Genomic DNA, 10,606 nt, shown 5'->3' with positions numbered 1-10,606 from the left:
GAGTATGGTATAACTAAAGTTTTAAATGTAAGAGGGTAATTAAAAGTTATCTACATATCTTTTAGAAGTCAATTACTTGACATAGTCTCCTTGCTTTTCAATACAATTAGTTGATCTGTCATCAAGCTTTCGTGTTCCCTTATAAAAAATATACAAACAAATAACCTCAGGTGACAACAACAAAAACACAACAAGTTTTTAAAATATTTTTAACCAAAGAAAGTAAGCCAACATTCAGAAACCAGGTGGGAAAATAAGTATACCATGTTTTTAGCATCCAGGTGTCCACATCCACAAAATATCTGTAACAATATTATCTGCAATGAAGAGACAAAGATTATCATCATGTTCATCATGCACAGGGCCACAAATAGCTTATACTAAATGCCAAGCATGGGAATGGAGGAGGGATTACTTGCTGTAAAGTTTGGTAAAATAAGGGAAAATTTAATTCTATGCTCATACTAAACCTTTACTATTAACTAACTTTTACAATTTTCTGCCAAACTGCACAAGGTTACAAGACACAAGGCTACTAGACAGACATTAATTTGAAAGACCTTCCTTTCTAGGGGACAAGAGAAAAAAGTTAACCTGAGGTTGCAGACCTATTATTGTCTAACGTTGCTTTGATTGATGGTAAAGTGCAATTATACCACGCATACTTACTCATGGCTGATCAAGCTGAAATGCATCCAATTCCGGTCACTGGCCAATTGATTTGTGCATCTTTAGAGAATAATGATTTGAGTCCGGTTTCTTGAAAGCTTTTTTCGCTAAGTAGTTCTTAAGTTGTACCTTAACCTCTCTCTTAATGTTATGGCACATTTCCCTAACCTAAAATATCTCTTAGGTAAGTCACACGTTCCTAAGGTTGGTCTGGACCAACCTTAACTCACTCTCAGCGTAGTTTCAGCTCAAGACGCTAGTCGCCACCACTGAGCAGCAGTCTTTATAAATCAGCGGTGTATGCAAGCACATTATGGCACGTTAAAGTCGTATTACTGATGGAATATACTGTAGGCCTGTTTAAGAATTTTATTTTATTTGATATCAGAACTAATAGAGTGACTTTTAATTAGCCTATTTCATAATGTGACTAATGCATTAAAATTGGCAATCATTTTTAATATTAAACAGGTGGCAAACAATTTGGCAGCGATACAGCGTGTTGTGCTAAACTGAAGACGACGCTGTCCACAGAGCCGTGTGGTTTATGTAAATTTTTCCTTTAGGCAAAACTTTAGCCCTTTTTATATTTTGCCTGAGGTGGCTATTTAAAAAAAAAAGTTTCGCCTTTCAAGGCAACAGATTATGGAGCTTCTTGACCTGCTCAGACCTGCACTTGCCAGGCCAACGCGTCGTACTTACGCTCTAGGTCCCGATGTCCAGCTGCTCGCTGCTTTTTGTTTAAAATATGCTTCATTAATCATTAGCCATCATTCATGACTGGATGGACTTTTCCTTTGACACGTTTTAATTTATGATAAAATTTGGTTAAATGAGAAAATAAACTCTGTAGTTTCAAACCCCGCATCCATTCATTTTTCTGAGTGAATGTAATGCATTATACCACCATGGGGTTTGACTCGCTGTGAGATGCAGTGTTATACCCCTATCTCACCTACAAGCTTCCGCATGTTAAACATGTTTAATTTTTCCCGTGGAAAGTTGGAAACGTAATTACGGCATCAAAACTTGCACTGAATCATTATGAGCAATACTTATGGCCACTAGGCGAAACCACGTAGGTGAGATAGGGGTATTAAACCTCCACTCTGTCATCTCATCGTATTCATTCCATAGTGCGCTATACAACAACTGACATGCTTCACATTGTTTCTGAAGCTGGCGAAAAGTGTTGTTAGCTTTTTGTCAATCAACTATGATTGTATACTCGGTTCGTTTCACTGCCACTACAGGTTACGTGAAAATATTAGCAACAGTTTGGTGATTTAATTAATATATTTGTCTATTATGGCATGCTATTAATAAGTTAACCCATGTCGAAACAAACGTTATTGGAAGAATTTAGTGCAATGTTTAATTTGCATAGAAGGTGCTGTCTTTCTTAATGCAGTCATGCAAAAGGAGTCAAAAATCGATTCTTGAGCAACCAATGTCAGCTAATTCAGGACCTTCACTGTAGAAAGCGCCTTGTAACGTCGGACATAAGAAGCAGCGACTTAAGAAGACTCCTAAGGGACAGTTCGAGAAACACACTTAGAAAAGTAATCAACTTGCGTAAGATATATCTTAGGAATTTTCTTAGCGTACTAAGAGTGTGTGTTATCGAGAAACCGGGCCCTGTTCATCACACAAGGGTTGTAAGATGAGCAATGCCCAGGCCACTCTCCACCTACAGCCACATCTTAAGTTCTTCTGAACTTTTATGAAATTGACATTAGAAGGAAACCAATAACCAAATTTAGATTGCTCAATTGTTAACGTTTACATATTCCATTTATACAAAATGGACTGGTAAAACCAGAAAAAAGAAACTGACAGCAGAATTTAAAAAACATTCTGAATTCATCTAGTCAAGCATGGTGGTGGAGGTTTGCTGATGTGCTGTGAGGGGATCTTAAGAGAGCTGTGTGAAAACTAATGAATTTAAACATCAAGAAATAAAAGCAATGTTTAAAGAAGATGGGTCACTTCAATAAAAATAACATAAAACAAACTCCTACAGGAAATATTTAGTTTATGCTATATATGCTAAAGGTGGTTGTACATTTCTGAAATATTTGGTCTTATTTTTGGAATGATGACTAAATGTTTGCTTAATGATAAATTATTATTATTGTTATTATTATTATTATAAACCCTTGACTACTGCAATATATGGAACTGAACTCTGTTTAAACACTGCATCTAAATATAGTGTTTTTGTTGTGTAATAAAAATTATTATTATTATTTATAATAATAATAATTAAAGCTGCAAGCAGTGAGGATAGGGCCCTCGCACCCGGGGCCATCCGCGGGCTTCTACAATTTCGTCCTGCAAGTTCTCTCTGATGTCGTTTCTTTATTTGTACAGACATACAGCCAGAAAGAGATATAAACCAATCATTTCCTTATACCAGTTGGTGGCGTTATGACTGTACTGTCATATTGGCATGTCAATCTGTGCAAACTCCAATTGTCATTGATGCTGTAAAGTTTTGTCCAGATTGGATAAAGTGTGTGGGAGAAACCGGCAAAAATACATCCATTTCCTGTATGTCAGGGGAGGGTCAGATTCGTCACAGCGCCACAGCCAGACCATGTGAGCCAGACGAATGCTTTTGATAACCTTTTGTCCTTGATCTCTTAAGAGCGAGCTAAGAAATTTTGAACTCGATCGGGCAATCCCCCTAGGAGGAGTTTGTTAAAATACAACTTGTGCGAACCGCAGCATCTTGCAATTTTTCCAAAATGGCGGACTTCCTGTTCGTTGTAGAGAGTACCTCCAAGAGATTTTTTCCCTGTAATGAGGAGATACTTCAGTCTACCAAATTTCATGCCTGTAGGTCTTACAGAGACCCAATTCACAATCTAGGGGTGCTGCCGAAACATTTGGCCACGCCCATTCATGACGGCTGTGTCATAAGGAAAGGTGTGCATGGCCTGATGTAAATCTAGATTATGAGCTAGATTGGAGGAAGAATGTAGAAAAATACAACAACTTTCTCCATACTGTCGAAGGATCTAATTTGGTGCCTTGTTCTGCCCACACTGTGGAACTTTGATAAAAGCTTTCGATAACTTGTACTCAACAATGTCTTCAGGACCATAGGCCAAAATGTCAGTTTCATTGCATTAGCTGGAGTTTGTCAAAATACGACATGTGTAAAGGGTAAAATCAGGCAAAACACATTACTGCCAGTAGGTGCTGTTATAATTGTATCGTCATATTGGCATATCAATGTGTTCAGACTCAAACCCTCATTATGATTGTAAAGTTTCATTTAAATTGGAAAAAGGATGTGGGAGAAAGAGGCAAAAAAAAAAACCATCCATTTCCTGTGCATCAGGGGAGGGTCAGATTCGTCACGGCGCCACAGCCAGACCATGTGACCCAGACAAAAGCTTTTGATTACTTTTTGTCCTTGATCCCTTAAGAGCATCCAGAGAAATGTTTTACTCGATCTGGCATTTCCCCTAGGCGGAGTTCATCAAAATACAACATGTGCGAAACGCTACATCTAGCAGTTTTTCCAGAATGGCGGATTTCCTGTTTACTTTAGAGGATACCTCTAGTAGACTTTTTGGTCAGTGAAACAAATTTCAGGGACCCAGATCACATGCCAAGGGGCGCCACTGAGTCATTTGGTCACGCCTACTCACGCAGACAGTTTCAGACCAAAATTCAGCCCCGGTGAAAATTTTGGTCTGAAACTGTGGGCTGAATTTTCTGAAAGTATGGTGAGTTTTCGAGTATGTTCCAGCACCCAAATTAGCAGTTCTTTAGGCGCGGCAAACCATACAGAATAATAATAATAATAATAATAATAATAATAAACAATAACATATAACACGGCTCCAGACAAACTGAAAGCTTTAGGAGTTTTTGGCTCCCAAACATTTTTAATATCTTTTATGTGCCCAGTGACTGCGAACTCACAGGATAAAACAAAATAGTTGCACAAGTTTTAATATCCCAAATGTCCCAACCATTCCACAGGACTCTTCTGTAGAAACAGAACTGATAAACTAGTGTACTGATTGTCATTAGTTGACACAAATTAGGAAATCAATTGATGTAGCTAAGGTTGAAGCTCCTACTGACCCTTATACAAAACCTGGACATGTGCCAACAAGGAAGAAATGTCATAAATTCCACATAACTCTTCCTCAGAAACTGATCTGGTACAAAACAAGTAAAATGAAAAAATTTAAGTGAAATTGGAAAAAAAAAAAAAACTCCAGTGTACTGTATGTCTTCAGTTGGAACAAATTAGGAAAGAATTTGATGTAGCTGAGGTTCAGGAAGAGAGTGAAAGAGAATTTACAAATTGGAAATAAGTCCAAGTTTGCTGTTTCTTTTTAAAGTCAATACTGAAACCTTGAAATTCTGTGCAAAAAAAAGCACAATTGGTTTTAATTAATTTTTAGCAAAGAAAAAAAAAGTAAATCATCATTCAGAGGCAGCTGGAGAGACTGAATCAAAACAAGGCTACAGGTCCTGATTGTATCAGTCTCAGAGTTTTGAAGGTCTGTGCTAACCAGGTATGTGGAGTTTAACAGCACTTGTTTAACCTGACCTTACTCAGGAGAAGGTTTCCTTGCTGTGGAAGACATCCTGCCTTGTTCCAGTCCCCCAGAAGTAATTTCCATCCACCATAAATTACTACAGAACAGTCGCCCTTACATCTCATATAATGAAGATTTTGGAGAGGATGGTGCTGGCTTATCCGAGACCTCAGGTTAGCACCTTCCTAGACCCTCTGCAGTTTGCCTACTGCCCTCAGGTTGGTGTGGATGATGCCATCATTTACCTTCTTCAGCAAATTCTTTCTCACCTGGATAGAGCCGGCAGTACTGTGAGAATCATGTTCTTTGATTTGTCCAGTGACTTTAACTCAATTTAACCTGCACTGCTACAAGAGAAGCTTGAGAAGATGCATGTTGACACCTTCACAATCACTTAGATTACTGACTATCTAATGGACAGACCACAGTTTGTAAGGTTGCGGGTATGTATGTCAGAAAAAGTGATCAGCAGTACCAGAGCACCGCAAGGGACAGTACTCTCTCCTTTCCACATTATATATTTTGGACAACCAAGAAACCTGTTATTTGCAACAGAAGTTGCATAGTTCTCGGGTTACGCTGCAGTTGTGGGGTGTGTTAATAGTGGTAAGAAAACAGAGGCCTAGTGAACACTATTGTGAATTGCTGTGAGAGAAACCATCTCGTCCTGGATGTGACTCAGACCGAGGAGATGGTGTTGGATCTCAGGATGACCAAGTCTACACTGAGCATAGTCCACATTCTGGGTGTGGTGGTGGAGAACTCCAGATACCTTGGAGTTCACATTGACTGAACAAATGTGGAAATACAACACAGATGCTCTCTACAGAAAAGGAAAAGGACTAGCAGACTCCACTTCTTGAGAAGACTCATGTCCTTTAATGTCTGCGGAAAAATGTTGCAGTTCTTTTATCAGTCTGTTGTGGCAAGTGCAATATTCTTAGTTTCCCTTCAGGGGCAAAAGTAATCTGCACAGACTTGAATATGTATGAGGCTGACCAGCCACTCACTGGTCATCGCCAATCATCTCAAAAACCACCCAATTCCGGTCACTAACCCTAACACTAAAGTGTAAAATGATTAATGTACCTTTTTATCCACCTACAGACTGCATCTTTAGTACTTCTATGGAACTTAAGAGTAATTAAGAGTAAAGAGTAAGAGTAATTTAATGTTGAAATCTTGTTTGCTCAAGTGTTAACGCTAACCCATTCCACCTACACGAAATAGACAGAGAAAACAAGCAAAAATAAACTGACAAACAAGATTATTTGCTGCGACATGCTGCACATGAAGCTCAACGCCAGCACACAGTTACACATGCACTCTCAAACACTCCCTGAGGGTGGAATCCCACAGGATGAAACAAATAATTTCACAAGTTTTAACGTCTTAAACATTCCACACATAACACATGACCCTTCTGCAAAAAATCTTTACAGGTCCTAAGAAAGAAGAGGAAACTGAGAGCAGAATCTGAAACACCAAAATTATTATCTTTTGTTGACATCAAATTATAAACTCATAATTAAATTATACTTATATTACAAAGATAAAAAATTATCCACACTCCGGTTATATCAAATCTTCTGATCACACACCTGTTAGTTTAAATCAGTGGTGGAGGTCACCAATTAATTTATTTCAGTTTATTCTTATGACATGCCCCATATAAGTCACAAAGCTAAAGGACATAAAACGACTTCAGACAAACCTAGCTTAAACCTTTTCAATATCTTTTATTTGCCCAGGAAATGGAATCTCACAGGGTGAAACAAAAACATTGCACAATTTGTAACGTCCCAAACATTCCACACGACGCTTCCGCAGAAACTGAACTGGTACAATTAATAATAAAAAAAAAAAAACAGAAATTTCAATTAAAAGCAAAACACTACAGTGTGCTAAATGTCTTTAATTATAACCAGTTAACAAATAAATTAATATTGCTGAGTTCGAGGAAATGTCAGAGAGAATTTATGGCTTTGGACATATCAATACTTTCAATATTGAAACCTTTAAATTGTAAGTTTTTATTTCTCATTGCCTACATAACAACTCTGTGGTCCTCGACCACCCTATACAAACAAATAAATTCAGGCTACAACAATAAAAAACAACGCAACAGTTTTTAAAAATATTTTTTTCACAAAAAAAAGTAAGCCAACATGCAAAAACCGGCTGGTAAAATAAGTGCACCCTTTTTTTAATGTATATGTTTAGTCTTGATTAGGTTTATAGTGTGCAGTTTACTAGTTACCCTGTTAAGAGTGTAAAAAGATGAAACAAACAGTTTTAACGTCCCAAATGTCCCACATATTCCACATGACACTTCCGCAGAACTGAACTAGTACAATAAAAAAATAAACAGAAAATTTAAATTACAAGAAAACACTCCCGTGTACAGAATGTCATTAATTGAAACCAATTAAGAAATAAATAAATATCGCTGAGTTTGAGGAAATGTCAGAGAGAATTTAATGATTGTACATAAAGACAATATCACTGTTTCTTTTCAATACTGAAACCTTGAAAATGTACCTTTGTTACATTTTAGTGACAATGAATAGTCTGGAACTTCAACTCTTATGGCGCTTTTCTACTGCATGGTACGACTTGGCCCGGCACGGCTCGTTACGGCACCGCATGGCTCAGTTCGACTCAGTTTGCGTTTCCACTTCAGTTTAGTCCTGCTTTAGAGTGGCCGGGATTTTTCACGTGTCGTCATAGTTGCGCCGCCTCTACTGCCGTGACATCATCTAAACGCGCCACAACAAACACACAACAATGGAGCATATCGACGGAATGGTGTTCTTCATTCTCGGCATGTGGATGTTTTTAACAGCAAGACGAAAGAGTTTGTTTCAAAAGAGGCTGATGGCAGCCAAAGAAAACACAGCTTAAAAAGACAAGAGAGTTTGGGAACTTTCACAACACCACGCAGACCCCAACAACTTGTTAGTTTGACGACGCGCAAGGGTAAGCATCTAAAAAAAGCACATCACTAGCTAACTTTTATCAGTGTTGCTAAGCACATAATAAACTTAACTGTCAGTGTAACATTAAAATGCAGATTTTGTATATTACAGATCTTCCACATTTGCAAAAAAAGTCGCCACAACAGACCATCTGTTTGGACATTTAACCATGCTTCAGAGTGGTGGGATGTGATTGTTTCCAGTTTTACAAACACAGTGGCTGGAAACCTTTAGAATGTCTGAAGAAACATTCATCCACTTATGCAACAAACTGCATCCAGCGATGGAGAGACGGGACACAAACTTTCGCGTGTGTGTACCTTTAAAGAAAAGAATAGCCAGTGCTGAGTACAGAAGTGTTAGACATCTTTTTGGTGTAACCATAACAACTGTGCGTCGGTGTGTTCAGGAGCTCTGTGCAGCAGCAGAAACCCTGTTGGTCCCAGAGCTAATTTGTTTTCCAGATCAGGAAAAGTTTAAAGAAATGTCTGCCTACATTGAGAACAGGTGGGGGCTCCCACACTGTATTGGTGCTATTGATGGATCACACACCCCCATTATAGCACCAGATGAATATCACTGTGACTATTTCAACCGTAAAGGCTGGCACTCCATCATCCTTCAAGGTGTTGTGGATGGAAAGGGACTTTTCTGAAATGTTTTTACAGGACTGCCTGGAAGCCTGCATGATGCTCGGGTTTTGAGACTGTCAACACTGTGGGAGTTGGCAAGCCGTGGAAACCACAGCTAACACCAGAAACATAGGTGGGGTGACTGCTGGCTACTACATTCTAGGAGTCTCTGCCTATCCCCTGCAGAACTGGCTCTTAAAACCATTCATTGACACTGGACACCTGACAGCAGAACAGCAGGTCTACAACATGAAAATCTGCAGAGCACGCGTAGCTGTTGAAAAGGCCTTCGGTCGATTAAAAGGAAGATGGCGATGCATTATAAAAAAGAAATGACTGTGCTGTCAACCTTGTAAAGTCCATAGTGCTGACATGTTGTGCTCTACATAACCTTTTTGAGAGTCATGGTGAGGCCTATGAGAATGCTTGGGATTTACCCCCAGCAGCAGAGACTGTGGTGGCAATGCCACAGGCTGTAGAGGAGGAGGGCAGGGATGTCCGTGCAGGTCTGATGCGTTACTCGAGTAGCTAACTATTCACGTAGCATGTTCTGTAAAGTGTATTATCAATACATTTTTAAACACTATTTCAAACTTTACAATGTATTCCTTGTTTTGTTTTGTTTTTTTGGTTAGTATCGTGGCGGCATTAACCATTTGTCTTTATTAGGAGGTACTTTACCTGCTCATACAATAATAAATATTTAATATAGTCTTGGGCTACACGTATTTAATCAGATTGTTTTTATTGAAGCACAACACAAATTTACAGGTAAAATATGACCAGAAAACACTAAAAATCTACAAAGTGTAAAAAGTAAAAATATAAATAGTGAAAATATAAACTGTAAATTTAAACAGTGTGCATGTATGTAGTGCACAACAGACATACAACAGACAAATAGAACAAAATAAATTTTACCGTTAACATAAAAAACTGTTAACAGTGTGCAGACATGTAGTGCAAACATTATCAAAAAACACAAAAACACAAACACCTATGGCATTAGTCAGCAAAAGAGTTCTATTCCCGTCGGCCACTCATTTGCCTGGACAAGCATCCCCATAACATTGAGGAATGCTTGATTGAAAGCAGCCTTCTGAGAGTGTTTCTCTGCCCTCAAGGCCGCTTCCTGCTCTCTCGCTTGTTTGGCCTCTTCCAGTGCCATCTGCAAGTGGCGCTCCCTCTGGGCACGGTTCAGCTCCTGCTGCTCAATGTCTGCCACCTGCATCTCTCTTAATACAGCAAGATGTTCCTGATGGTGCAGGCTCCGCTTCCTCTTGCCTGGACAAAAACGTAAAAAATTGGAGTGAAAATGTGAGAAATTATTTTTTAAATTAATTTGATTTTAATCAATTCCATTTACAGTATCTACGGTATTATATGGTAGTATTATTTATGGTATTATACTATTTATGGTAAGCAACAGTAATTCATGAGACACGGTATATATATATATATATATATATATATATATATATATAAGGATAAATATCCTATATTGTGATATCCTATTTGTACATATTGTGATATATGAAGTATCAAATGTGTATTATACCCGTTAACACACGCTGCGGTGTCGTCGTGCAGCTGGAGGCCGATGGTGTTGGTGGGCGTGGTGGAGATGCTGCTAGCACTGCTTGGGAAGAGGAGTTGTCGTCGTTGCATGTAGAAAGTGCAAGGGAATCGACCGTGGACAATGAGTCTGAAACGCAAAGTTTGTCTAATCAGTTCGGAATGCACAAATTACTGCAACACA

Source organism: Clarias gariepinus, chromosome 1 (genome assembly GCF_024256425.1).
Source record: "Clarias gariepinus isolate MV-2021 ecotype Netherlands chromosome 1, CGAR_prim_01v2, whole genome shotgun sequence".
In the NCBI taxonomy this organism is placed as follows: Eukaryota; Metazoa; Chordata; class Actinopteri; order Siluriformes; family Clariidae; genus Clarias; species Clarias gariepinus.
The sequence above is the reverse complement of the archived record's forward strand: the minus strand, read 5'-3'. Positions refer to the sequence as shown.